This window comes from Molothrus ater, chromosome 1 (assembly GCF_012460135.2).
Source record: "Molothrus ater isolate BHLD 08-10-18 breed brown headed cowbird chromosome 1, BPBGC_Mater_1.1, whole genome shotgun sequence".
NCBI lineage: Eukaryota > Metazoa > Chordata > Aves > Passeriformes > Icteridae > Molothrus > Molothrus ater.
This window is the reverse complement of record NC_050478.2, coordinates 69474116-69487612: the sequence shown is the minus strand read 5'-3', so window position 1 is coordinate 69487612 and position 13497 is coordinate 69474116. Positions and strand designations below refer to the sequence as shown.

Genomic DNA, 13497 nt, shown 5'->3' with positions numbered 1-13497 from the left:
ATCAGCCAGAGGCCAGGGGTCAGTCCCCCAAGCCTTGTCCCATACAGCTGTCCTACATGTCTATCCCCCAGCACCCATCCCTTAGGGTCACTCATTGGTTGGTAAAATGTTATCTACTTTTGGTTTCCACCTCCCTTTAAATGTGACCTTGGCACATCTCCCGGCGCTCTCGGCAGGAGGCCCCTGAGGTGCAGGAGCTCCTTTGGGACTCCTAATAAAACCTTGGATTAACCCCTGCTAAGAGTCGGCCCTTTATCTTCTACCGATGTCTCTGGTGTCTCTTGTGCTGCAAAGACGCCAGCCCAGGTGCCCTCAGCACCCTCGGGGCACACACAGAGAGTGTCTCCCTGCCAGCCCAGGTGCCCTCAGCACCCTCGGGGCACACACAGAGAGTGTCTCCCTGCCAGCCCAGGTGCCCTCAGTACCCTCGGGGCACACACAGAGAGTGTCTCCCCACTGTCAGCCCAGGTGCCCTCAGCACCCTCGGGGCACACACAGAGAGTGTCTCCCTGCTGTCAGCCCAGGTGCCCTCAGCACCCTCGGGGCACACACACAGAGTGTCTCCCTGCCAGCCCAGGTGCCCTCAGCACCCTCGGGGCACACACAGAGAGTGTCTCCCTGCTGTCAGCCCAGGTGCCCTCAGTACCCTCGGGGCACACACAGAGAGTGTCTCCCTGCTGTCAGCCCAGGTGCCCTCAGCACCCTCGGGGCACACAGAGAGTGTCTCCCCGCTGTCAGCCATGTCGGGGCTGCCCCCCCCCCCCCCGGTGTCTGCCGACTCGGGACTGGCCCAGGGCTCCTGAGAGGCTCCCAGAGGGACTGAGACAGCAGAATTCATTATCAGCAAAATTTATAAAAGCACCCCCTTGACAATGCTTTAGCAGATTTTGTCCAGCAACTCTGCAGTCTCCTCCTGACTTTGATATGGAAGGCTACCAGAGGCACTCAGTGGTGAAGTTGGCCAGGTCAGCATGCCTACTACAGAGTCCCTGACTTGAAGCATCTTTCAAATACTTTGGGCTGTCATCTCCCTTTGCTCTTCACATCTATGTACTTTTTAAGGTTATTTGTAAACTGAAGAATTCAGAATCTCATGTCTGGAACTCAGCACAAGGGGCTGCCATACTGCTGAACTAGCTTTTTTGATACCCTTTTTTCTCTCTCCAGATTAGATGATGTTGCTTCCACTAAAAAGGTTGATTCACTTCAGTGATTGACAGGAAGGTGAGCAACAGATTTGAAAGCTTCAGAACAGAAATCCCTTTACTAAATCAGGGATGTTCTGCTTTTAACAAAATTAGGTCCTCCAGTTCTATCAGGGATTAACATTTTTGTAACTCAGAAGATGGTGTACGAAAAAAGAATTTTTTTTATGGTGTTGTTAACAGCTAGCAGTGCCAAAGTAGATTATGCCATTATTTGCTTAAAAGAAAAACAACACTTGAAATCTGACCTTAGTGAAGTATTTGTACTGTGTTCTACTGTTGAAACATAAGATCAGAACACAGCTATATAAGTGGTAAAATGGATAGCATTTATATCTTCTACCAGTTAATTACTGCTTGTGAATTTTGTAACAATTTTTTCTCCCTTAAATTCCAATAATTCAGTGCATTTCCATGTCAGAGTTTTGTCCACTGATCTAGCAGCAGTATTTCTATAGGAATATAAATGTGTTTTACTGATGTTCACAAAGGAAGGCTAAGAGAGTGCAGCTTGGTCTGAATAACCAGTGAGAAATGTGCTGCTTTTTCATTCTCTCCTCTCTCTCACCTTGTCCTCTAGCCCATCCCAGCAGAAGTAGCACTCCTTTTAAGCTCTCCACTCCTTGGCAAGATGTAGGACAGAAGTCTAATGCATATCTAGAGTCCCTTTAGGACAAATAATTTTTAAGTTATAAAGCTCTACCAACCACACAGCCAAGGAGCAAGGATCTCTCCAGTCTATCCATCTCTTTCTTTGTAGACTTGTAGAGAATCCTGAAGTCCATTCAGAGACCAAAGGGAGTGTGTTGTTGCTGGAAAAAGAGAGGAGATTCAAAGACAAGGAGCTTCATGATGCTGTGATTCTGGATGAACACAAAGGTAAGCATCTTGGCACTACCCGTGAGTTTTTTGTGTTCCCTGCTTCATCCTTTTGTTTTCTAGAACAGAGAAGGAGGAATATGCCCTCAAACCGTGTAAAGCATATCTTCCTAAACTCCTTGTCTCCTCCCACCATTTATTTCTTTCCTGCTTAAAATGCCCACACTTCTCTTCCTAGTGCATTCATGTTTAGAGGGTGACATTTCATTGTGTCTTATGTTTAAGAATTTTGTCTCTAAATGGATGCAAGATAATTTGTTGAGGAACACACCTCTTTCTGTTGGTTTGCATATTTTTCTTGTACATAAAAAAATCTGGGAATCATTTTCTTTGAAAAGATTATTTTTAAAGTGTCCTTCTCAAGATATTTTAGGCCTTAATTTTGAAAATGCCCTGGTGGACTTGCTTCAGAATTTTTATTGCTCTCTCCCTCATGTGACAGTCCCTCATGCAGACAAGCTTTCTGTATTTTTCCAAGTTCCCTTGATCTTCAAGAAAGATGGAACAAGTAGTGGAGTAACAAGGAGTTAGTTTGTGATATTTGCAGATGAGGAGTAAATGAGGAATTTCTGGTACCTGATGTTTAAGAAGGAATTGTGAGAATTCATAAAGCAATGAATTCTCTGATAGAAAGGTACTCTAGTTAGGTTTTGCAATGGGCACAAACTTCAAGCCTCAGTTTTATTATCTGCAACAGTTTTGATCAAATTTCTGAGAAAATACAGGTAAGATTTCTAATGACACAAACCCAAGGAAAGATATCACTGAAATGAGAACACCAAAATTTCCGTTTAGTCTAAAATGCCACCCAAAGATGCTTTTCCAAAGACTTTCTGGTTCTCTCTTGGAAACCTTACAAGCTTTTGTTTCCCCTCGGGACTTCTAGAATTTCCCTGTTTAGACTGGAGAGTCTCTGAAGCGGAGGCTGTTTTGATAAACTGTGTGTACAGCACCTTACACAATGGACCTCTGATCACAGCCTGCATCTCCACGTTTTGGCAATGCAAATAAATATATGAACAACTGTCCCTTGAACAGGAAGGAAAATAAAAATCAGATTCCCCAGAGAGTTGACGCATATATGGTAAGCAGTCTCCTATCATAATAATGTTGTATTTGTTGAAATCCAAGATTTACTAGATGTTCAACTTTCTTAGCATGGCAGAAGTACTCTCCCATTTTGTCTTATATCCTCGTGCAGAAGTTTTTTTCTTGTTTGCTTTTTGTCCTGTTTTGCCTGACAGTAGGGGAGACTTTGTTTTAGTAACATTTGTAGCCATCACTTTGATCTGCAGCAGGAAAGCTCAAGATCGGCTTCTTTGCCCATAGGGAAACAGATGAGATCAGAATATGCCAGTTTTAAAAACCTCACTAGATTGGCTCTAGAAGAACTAGTTCTTGTTCCTTAGTTAATTGCAAATTACATCTTTATTTTAACAAAAATGCTACGTTTTCTACACATGATTATTCATTTGTGAAAGCTGGAGGCCGATTTCCATTTATTCCTGACACACATGAGGTTCTTTGTTCCTTGTAAATAAAAGAAATAGTGTAGTTTCCAAAGTCTCATTTACTGCAGGTTTTTGTGCTTGCTTGTTTTCTAATGTTCCTCTGTCATAGTGTTTGTTAGCAAAATTGTCACTCTTGACAAGTACTTCCAAAAATGTATTGTTATAGGCCAGGGTAGCGTAATATCAGATTGGGTGTGGGTAGAAAAGGTTTCTTTGTTTCAGCTAGTGGTGTGCAGCTGCATCAGTGATGGTGACTAAGCTGATTTCAGACCAGCTTCCCTCTTTCCTAACAAGGGAGGAAGCGGGATTTATTCAAGGAGAATCAAGGGGAGGAATACCAGAGGAGCAGAAGAAGGCCATGCCAATTCTATCAGCGTCTCCTGCCACAGCCCTTGTGGTGACTGGGCGCAGAAGCACAGGCAACTGTGCTTTGCCCTCAGTGTTTAGCCTTTGGAGCAACGTGTGCTCCATCTCCTGCACCAGGATTTTGCAGTCACAGGAAGGGCTCAAGTAATGGTGTTTCTGTTAATCATTGAGTCTTCTGATGGGTAAAAAAGTCTGTATGTAAGTCTGAATGTGCTGAACTACCCAGCTCTTTGGTGGTAGCTGCAAGTGACTGGATATTGCAGCACACCTTAAGAAAAAGATGACTGTGTGGCTTGCCATAAAAATTGAATGTGCAAAACAGAGTGTGGTGGCTCAGCCCTATCCCCTGTGCACCCATCTGTGCTCGGCTGGGCCTGCAAGGCATTTCCCTGTTTCTACTTGTTTGCTCTGGAAATGGGGGGGAAAGTCTGTCCACATTCCTTCTCCCATACACTTTGACTATTCAAGGCAGCCTGGAGTTTCACATGATAGACACAAACGGCTGGAGAAGGATCCTCCTCATTGCCAGCTTTCCTCTTCCAGATATTTCCTCCTTGCCTCTACATGTGAAATGAGCAGTTTGCAGGAGTACAGAAAATTATATGGGCTATAAGGACTCAGCAGGTGCTGAGAAGAGTTTTACAGAAATACCTTTTTAAAGTTGAAAACAAATTTTCTTTGACCTTTTTAATGCCCTGTTTGTGCTTGTTTGCCACTGGTGTTCATGTTGGTGCAATTTGGGACTGGGGGGTATAGGAGTGGTCATAGAATAATAATTAAATTCGAGTATTTGCAGCAAGGCTTTTCATTAGCACCAGAGAAGTGACTGACTATAAGAGAGAACCTTAAGGCATCATGAAAGCAAAAACAAAACAGTTATGTCCAGTCAGAACAACTCCAGTTGTGAATTTAGATTTTAACAATCCTTACAAAGTGTTCAGTCATTATTAACAAAATGATGTAATAATAATAGTAATAATTTTGCTTGAATAAATATGAGAACTCTGGAGTAGGTGGCTGCCAACAGTAATATAGTCTTTTTCGTATTGTTCTTTCATCAAATGTTATCATATTGTGTATTAGCTGGTTACCAAGGTAATCTATGATTATAAACAGAAGAGTTTCTTGATCCCATCATAGGTAAAAAAGGAAGTTATTCATAATTGTCTTCACAATTTATGGACTATATAATGTGATGCGGTTGAAGCCCTCTAAGATAGTACCTTTCAGTCTTCTTTCCCCCAAAAGCATGTGCCAAACATTTAGATTTTTGTCGTGCTGGGAAACTACAGAACATACCCATGTGAGTCGCTCAGAAGAAGTACATCACTTTTCTTTGAAAGAACATTTGTGTTTGCTGGCAAACTTTGTCTTGAACAAACATTGTGAAACTTTGGTTTGGGCAGCCATTCAAGAATACCCCAAAATCTGTTCACTGGGAAAGATTCCTGTGTTCGTGCAGCAGTTTCTAGACCAATGCAGTCTCTCTCAAGAATGAGGGTATTTATGAAGGTAGCTTTAAAAAAAAAGAATCTATCTCAAAAGTCTAACTGTTCTAGTTCTAAAATCCAGAAAGCAAATAAGCCAGCTCTTAAGGAGTGTGCCTGGCAGGTACCAGTGAGTTAGATGGTAGCGTGACTTTCACATGAACTTCCTGTAGATAATTCAGCCTTACAGCAAATCCTATAATTCTCTCCTCTTATCCATCTCAAATATTGCAATAATTGCAAATATGACTTGGGCATTTCATGAGGCATTAATCATCTTTATCAGATATTTGGCTTCAGAAATTATTTTGTAATGCTGTTTACTTTGTTACTCAGAGATGAGTTATTATGGAGCAGTAGTGTTGGCCATGGGAAAAGGCTGAAAGGAGGTGAAAGGCTTTATCCTTTACATTAAGAAGCAATTTTGGAATGATTATGTGGCTAGGTGTGCACTTTCAAGGCAGCTATGCCTATTCCTTGCCATCAGACAGTGAATAACGGTCCCATGGTTTGTTGCTACATTTGGTTTTCCATCCAATTTTGCTTTCCACCAAAGTCAGGACACCTGCAAGGTGTAACTTCATTGGGAAAACTAGCACCCATCAGCCATGAGATGAATTTAAAAAAAAGGAATACAACTTATAACTTGGACTCTTGCATCCTGTGGTGTGTGCATATGATGCTTATGACTGACTCCAAATCCTGGCCTTGACTGGAGGTAGATGCAGAACAAATCCCAATTGTTCAAATCCCAGCCTGGGTGTCTGCCCTGCTGCAACTGCAAGGTTACTTAATTGAATTTAATGATGTTGTCCATATGCAGCACAGTTGGCAGATAGTTGCCAGAAGCATCTGGTGAGCTCTCCTGAAATTCTGCTCCATAGGGGCTGAGTTTCTGTCACCAGCAGTGGGTCAGGCTACCACAGAGCTTCTGTGTAGGAGGGTCACAAAGCATTGTTTCCCAGGGGAAAACCAACCTAACTCTCTGCTCTTGAAACAAACTAGTTAGCCAATTTGGAAGAGCTGTCCAGACTTCTCCCCAGATATCTGGATTTAAACCTAGCAGTTCAGCATGTTATATAGAGTTAATATCTCCTGCAACATGTGGGTGGAGTGTCCTCTGATTTTTGCTGTGATTGAGTAGACGGGCATATTGCAGCCCAGATGTGTTTAGCATTACTTTTTACATAGAACTTATGGCTGAGATTTCTAGCATTCTAGCAGTGAATTTAACTCTAGGAGAGTGTGGTTTATCCTCCATACTCACATAATCCTCCAGCAGTGTGTGGAAGCCATGAACTAGACAGTGAAGCAAAATCAGCTTCTTCTTCAGCCTGCATTCCTTCTCTGCCCCTGCCCTGCTCTGGATGAGTCTTTGAAAAATTAATTCCCCAGCAATTCCTCCCCAGATTAAACTGGTACTAAAACATGTTAAAAATAAAAGGAGCCATTTTTCCAATCCTCTAGAGATTAGTTATTAACCTATGTGATAGGTAAAGGCTAGAATACATGAGTGTTTTAATGTTTATGTGTGATTAGACTGAGAATATGAAGTGGGGTGGTTTGGTTTTGCTTTTTTTTTTTGTTTTTTCTTTTTTTAAAAGAAATGTTATCTAATCTTGTTTCAGAGTTTAAGAACAGCCACAGGGAAATGAGAAGCATATAACCTGCAGTTCTGAATATTTTATCACCTTAAAATAGAGATGGCTGGTTTCTACAGAATTTTTTGGTTTCACTTCAGGTGTCTTCAGAAATCCTTTGTAAAAAGGATTTCTCATTTTCTCATTCACTTTCTTTCTTGGTTTGTTATTAAAATAAAGTAAAATACATCTTTTTCACTGCTCTAACAGTTCTGTGTTGTTAAGAAAATGAAAACAACCTTGATGAATGAGCTTGGGAAATTGACAGACAGGGAAAAGCAAAGGCTGGTTTTGCTTTTGGGCCATGAGCTGGCCCTGCAAATCTGAGTGAACTTGCAGTGCTTTTCTTACAGTGGGACTTGCAAAGCTTAGCTGATTCTTATAAAATATTTCTTGCTCAGGGTTCATGGAAGATAAAGTTTGAAGAGAAGGTTCTTTAATTTAAAAAGTGTTATATTAAAGCATGAAACATTTGCAGTATCAAGAAGGTTCCTTCAGAATGATGGAAATTCCCCTGTCTCTCATCTTTGGGACCATCTTCTGTTGCTTAGGCTTGGGGAGTGTGTCTTTCAGGATCATTCCAATCAGAGGGGAACTACTGGAGAATCACTATGATTTTAGTATATTGGCTACATTAGTCTCTGTTCCAGAGAACCATGAGGCTTAGTTAGCAGCCTGGGAATACTTTCCTGTAAGAAACAGCATAGTTCTCATATCTATGTGTGCCTAGTGTCCTGCATTTGGGGATGATGAAGTATTTTCTGCCTCTGAGAAGAGATAGATGAATACCAAGCCCAGAGGGAAAGAAACATTCCAGAACTTGACTATGAGGGATAGTTGCAGAAAAAGGATGAAAAAGTGTGTCTGCAAATAGGAGAACTTCTAAAGGAAGAAATACATGCTTGTGCAAGAAACCTGCATATTGGAGAAAAGTAGATCACACAGAAAAAGGTGCAAAGAAACAGATATGGAAACAGAGCATATGGATTCTGCTAGCAAAATGGAAAAACTTTGTTTTTTTCCTTTGCATTTATGTATAATGCAGAGGGGAAACCCAAATATTTATATTTATATATATTAAAATATTTAGGACTATGACAAAGTCTGTAACAGAAGATGATAGGGGTGGTGTTTGCTTGGAGCAGAATGAAAGGCTGGAAGAAAGCAGGGCGAAAACTAGTGGGTGTAGTGCTGCCTCTCATTAGTTAAAGGGAGTTTTTCATTCTCTTTCTTGCTGCTCCTCCTTTTACAAATCATGTTGCCTTTCTAGGCTGTCTTGCATCATTTGGCTTCTTCTCACCACGTCTTGCTAGCCTATCAAATATTTGTATAAATTCTAAGTGCAATACTGCTGAAATTTCAATCCCCTGAGAAACTTGTGCCAGTGATGATCACAAGCCAATTATCAAAACTAGAACCTTGCAAGACAGGTAATTATTCCAACTTAAAAAAAAATTTTAAAATCTAGTTTTAAATTAAAAATCACTGCCCTACACTATTTAGCCAAGAAAGGGCTTCATACCTGTAGATTTCATTGGTAGTATGGTGTTTAAACAGAATTTAGGATTCTATTTACCTTTATCACAAGGTTCATCACTTTGTGACAATTAATGTTGTAATCATATGCTAAGTTTTTATCCCTTATTTTATAAGTGAAATTGGGAATTACTGATAAATAAATATTTCCATAAATATTTTTTCTTTTGAAGTTTTCCAATTGGGAAGTTGAAATTGATATGTAAAATGGAAGAAACATGGGTTGTTATAACAAAAATGGAAATCAATTTGAGCCAGTTTTGGTGAAGTTTATTTGCTCAGTATTGAAGCTGGAAACTTCTACACTTTCCATCTGGCTTCTTTCAACAGTTATGTGTTGTAGTAATCAAGTATTTTGACAGCTGAAATTCTATGAAAATCCTATCCATTCCCAACTGGATGAATAATACCAGGTATTTCATAAAACTTGAAAGGGTGATGTTTTCTTAAAACATCAGGATATAAGGGAGAGAACCAGAAGAGAAACAATAAAGGAAATTTCTGCCCCCTCTTTGATGGAAAGTTCCATATGTTCATCTCTAGAAGAAGCAGAGCACAGGTAAACTGGCCAGATTCTTATGTATTCTTGGAACATTTCTTGTTCCCATTCTCTGCTTTCAGAATTTGAAATTGTTCAGAGCCACTATTCTCATGTGAACAGAAAAGTTATTTTAATGTGTGTTTATTATAAACTATGATTTTTTAATTTTTATTTTTGCTCTTTCTTGCTTTTTTAAATTCATTGTTCCTCAGTGATCTGATCCTTCCTTCTCAGTAACGTTTGGTGTTGGGGCACTCAATTAATTATAGAGAAGCAGCACTTGCCAAGAAGAGTCAGGTATTGCCCAAAGGTGGTAGTACTGATTCAGAAAGTGGCTCTCCCTTGTGAGTCAGGATGCAAAAAGTCATTTTGTTGTTCATCCTTTGGATGAAAAAGAAGTTTCGATGTTTAAATGCAGCTAGATACAATTAACATCATAGTGCCCTTGAGGTGAAAGTGACTAATCTCTGTTTCAAAGGACTCCAGACATCTTGCACGGTGTGAAGGTGAAATAGGCATTGCAGCACTCACAGTGGGGTTAACATAGATGATTACCACAAAAAGGCACATGAAAGTTACTGCTTCTCTTCCCCCTCCCTCCAGCCTCCTCCTACATTGCAAATAGCACACAAAGGTCACCTGCAGAACATTGTGGCTGGGTTTGGGTTTGTTTGTTTGTTTGGGCTTTTAAATTATTATTTGTTTATTTGCTTTTCTGGATAGAAAAATTAAACAAGGAAGGAACATTGAGGGCAAAGGAGTTGAAATTCTTGGTTTCTGCCTGTTGCTGCTTTTGGTTTTTGAATCCCACTGGCAAAATTCCAAGGTCTGACTCCTACTTCTAAGCTCATGGTGAGCCCAAGTGTCCTTTCCAATATACTCTGCTTAGTAAAAGCTAAGTAGCTAAATGTCAAAGAACAAAGCTGTAGTTGTTTCCTATTAATTTTTTTTTTAATTTTTTAGTGCTAATTGGCCATTACTAGCCACCGTTATTTTTTTTGCTCTGTGTTTCTGATCATTTCTAAGATCCACCTTGGTAGGTTAGTTGAATTGTCTTACCCTGATTGCAGGTTAATTATGACTGAGGGTTATGGAATCAGTTGCCCAGCAGAACTTCAAATGTGCAGTCACTTCAATGTGCAGTGACTTCTAAAAGCCATATTTTCATCTAAAAGACATCTATTCATTGAAAAAGATTGAATAAATTAAAATGCCTTCTCCAGTTATTAACTGAATGCTGTCCTTAATTACTGAAATACTATTGTAAAACTATTTTCCAAAAATAAAGGAAGATCTTGCTCTCCAGAACAGTTTTACTAAGAAGTAGCTACACAGAGAGCCAGATACAGAGGGAGGGCTGATAGATTGGACTGGAGTAAAGATATTTTGTCAGCCCTTGTTACCACCACATTGCATGCTTGTTCAGTCCATATATACTTAAATACAGGACATCTTAATGTCATTCTGTACTGGCCAGAGCTACCAAGGCAACTATGAATGTGGCCAGAATATTTGGTACATCTATCCTCTCCCTTATTCATTATGGAGCTGTGATTGACAAAACCAGGAGAATTTCCACTGAAGCCGCACATGATAAAAGATGAATATGTGCTTTCCTCTGTGGAGTGGTTCTGAGCATGTGCAAATATTTCCAAAGGAAGTCCTATGGACTGCTTGGTCATCATTCCTAATCCTCTGTAAAAACACTCCTTCACTCTTTTCTTGAGGTGTTGGCATTTGTTGGCTTTCTACACATGGATGCATGGACTGGAGATGGGTACTCTTTCAGGCAAAGCATGGTTAGTTGTTTCTTGTTGATCAGCTGTTAGTTGTTGCATGTTGTTAGTTGTTTGGTGGTTTCTCTGGCCTGCAAACCCTTCTTTTCCTGCAGGATATTTGTAAACAGGTTGTGTCCTACTGTCAAAATGCAACAGCTTCCATGAGTAGAAGAGGCCCCCTTGCTTGCCCACAGCAGCCAGCATCCGTGCTGCAGAGGGGAGGGATGCACAACTGAGCTGGACTTGCATCGTGTCCTTTGGAACATTTATGTTCTTCTGGGCTGCTAAAGAGCAAGCTGTAACAATTTTTTCTTTCTAACAGATCTGGCTTGTACATTTATGCTGTCCTTTTAGCTTAAAACATGTTCTCAATGGCAGGGTTTCTTAACTCTCAGCTTTTGCAGGGCACAGTAGAGTTAACCAACCACACATCACACCCACAGTGGATATGGCATGCTCAAGGTGACTACAAAACCAGCATTGGCTCAGGCTATTTATAGTCTTTTCTACAGTGTGATATTTGCAATAGTTTGTACAAAATACAGGTGCAGAGTGGTTTCCTACTCCTGCTGTTAAAGGGATGAAAGCTCATGGGTATCAGCATCTATGGTAAAGTCAGCATGAAGCACTCTAGAAAAGAACCTTTGCTTTTGTCTGATTTCCACTGCTGTGTGATTCTCTGTTCTGTACTAACAAAAGGCACCATAAGCATGATGCCCAAAACTCCAAATATTTGGGTCTAGTAAAACAGCACAAGAAGCTGCAGCCAGCACAGGAAGCTGCAGCCAGCTAGAAATTCTGGAAGATGTGAAAACTGGGAGAAGCTTGTGGTAGCATTGCTAAAGGAGCTTCTTCAAATGGATAAAAAAATACCCAGCACTGGTCAGAAAAGGCTGCAAATAGTTAGTAGGAAGAAATAAAATTCCCAAGAATTGCAGATTAATAACTCCTGATTCAATCAAGTGTATTAGTCTGGCTCACAATTTTTAAGGGTTCACTTTTTATTTAAGGACCCATAATTCAAAAGTTTCAGTGTATGTATTGATGGGAATGGATGTGAGATGCTGCTCTCTAGGAACTGAAGATAAAAACATAATAAAGTTGCCAGCTATGAGTGGCAGAAGTTGTTCAGGGCTGTGTTTTTGGCTCCTGAAGAGGATTAAAATTCCATCACTTGATTCTGGTAAAGATAAAATATTTCAATCCAGATTGGCTTTGGTCTTCTTCTGCTGTGTGTTCCTTAACATGATATAAATCCCTCCACTACAGTTTAACCTAAAGACACTGGCAAGCTGCTGTTTTGTTGTACTCAGTGATGCTGAAGACTGACTTGGTGTCTGTACAGGAAAGCATTTGCATTTCTAACTTCAGTCCTCCAGGCCAGTAAATTTATGAGGAGAGGCAGCCCCAGCCTATCACAGATAATTGGAAAGCATTCAAAAGCAATGGTCAGTGTATAATTTTAGTGAACTCTTGACCTGGAATTTTTGCTGAGGACATCACTTTATAGCCACCTGTCATGAGGTGAAGCACCTGGTTCATGTAATTTAATAATTTTGACCATGCAATCTAGCCCTTTCTGCTTTTTATCAGAAAATGATGCTAAATAGCCACAAAAATATAATTAATTAATATGAGAAGGATATAGAGTTCTTGGTCTTCAGAGCAGTATCCTGCTAATGAAGCTTCAGGTACTGCCCAACCACAATTTCAACATAACTTTATTCTCCAGGGTTCATAAATAACCAGAATTGTTAATTTTCTTAAAGAAAAAAAAATAATGGTAAAGAGCATGGAAAGGAAAGAGCAAACAAAAATATAAGGTCTATCTAGGAATTCAGGTCAGGGAACAGTACATATTAGGCCAAAGTCAAGGAAGGAGCAGAAAACTGAAAGGAATTAAAGGATATAAGAGAAAGGAGTGCAGAAAAAAAAAAAGGCTGAAATGGAAAAATAATGAGAAAGCCACGGATACCCAGAAGTACTTTTGTAGTTCTGACTTTTGAAAAATCATTTCAGGTGCTGACCATCAGCTAGATTTTTTGACACATCTGTTTTCTGAGGGAAGTGTTTTATTCTAATTGCAGTCCTACTAGCAATTGTTTCTGACATGCCTGGCTCAACTTTCCTTTGCACTTTGGTTGGAATTATTTGCTACCCTTGTGCCACTGAGGGTAACTTCAGTACATCAGTAATAAAGTCTAACATGCTCTTATATAGCCAAAGGATTAGATTAGATCAGATCCACAGCTTCTTCTGTCTGTTTCTCTGAATAGTTTTACCCTGACAAATATCTAAATCTTCTTTTCATATCAACAGTAGTCAAGAAACAGTAACCCTAGTAACTACTTCTTCTAGCTCAATATTTTTTTCCAGTTTAAAAAAGTTCTCAGCAAGCTGAAACACAGAAGAGGTGACTGTACAACAGAGCCTAAGGCTAACCTTTGTAGGCATGTGTTAGCTTAGTCATGGAGAGACAGATTAGGAGTGAAAAAAAATGTAATTGGATGTGTTTTATTCTGTAATTTCATTTTGTTTTTAGAAGAAGGTTTCA

The 13497-nt window shown here is 40.0% G+C and overlaps 1 long non-coding RNA gene across 1 annotated transcript in view; it reads left to right on the top strand.

The window, feature by feature from the left end:
* The first annotated feature begins 1121 nt into the window (after window positions 1–1121).
* The window catches only part of LOC118698892 (uncharacterized), a 67507-nt gene continuing 55131 nt past the window's right edge, over window positions 1122–13497 (top strand). Inside the window, exons 1-3 of the long non-coding RNA XR_004981967.2 lie at window positions 1122–1224; window positions 1966–2084; window positions 2971–3168. This is a non-coding gene — a long non-coding RNA (uncharacterized LOC118698892). The remainder of the gene's footprint in view (window positions 1225–1965; window positions 2085–2970; window positions 3169–13497) is intronic.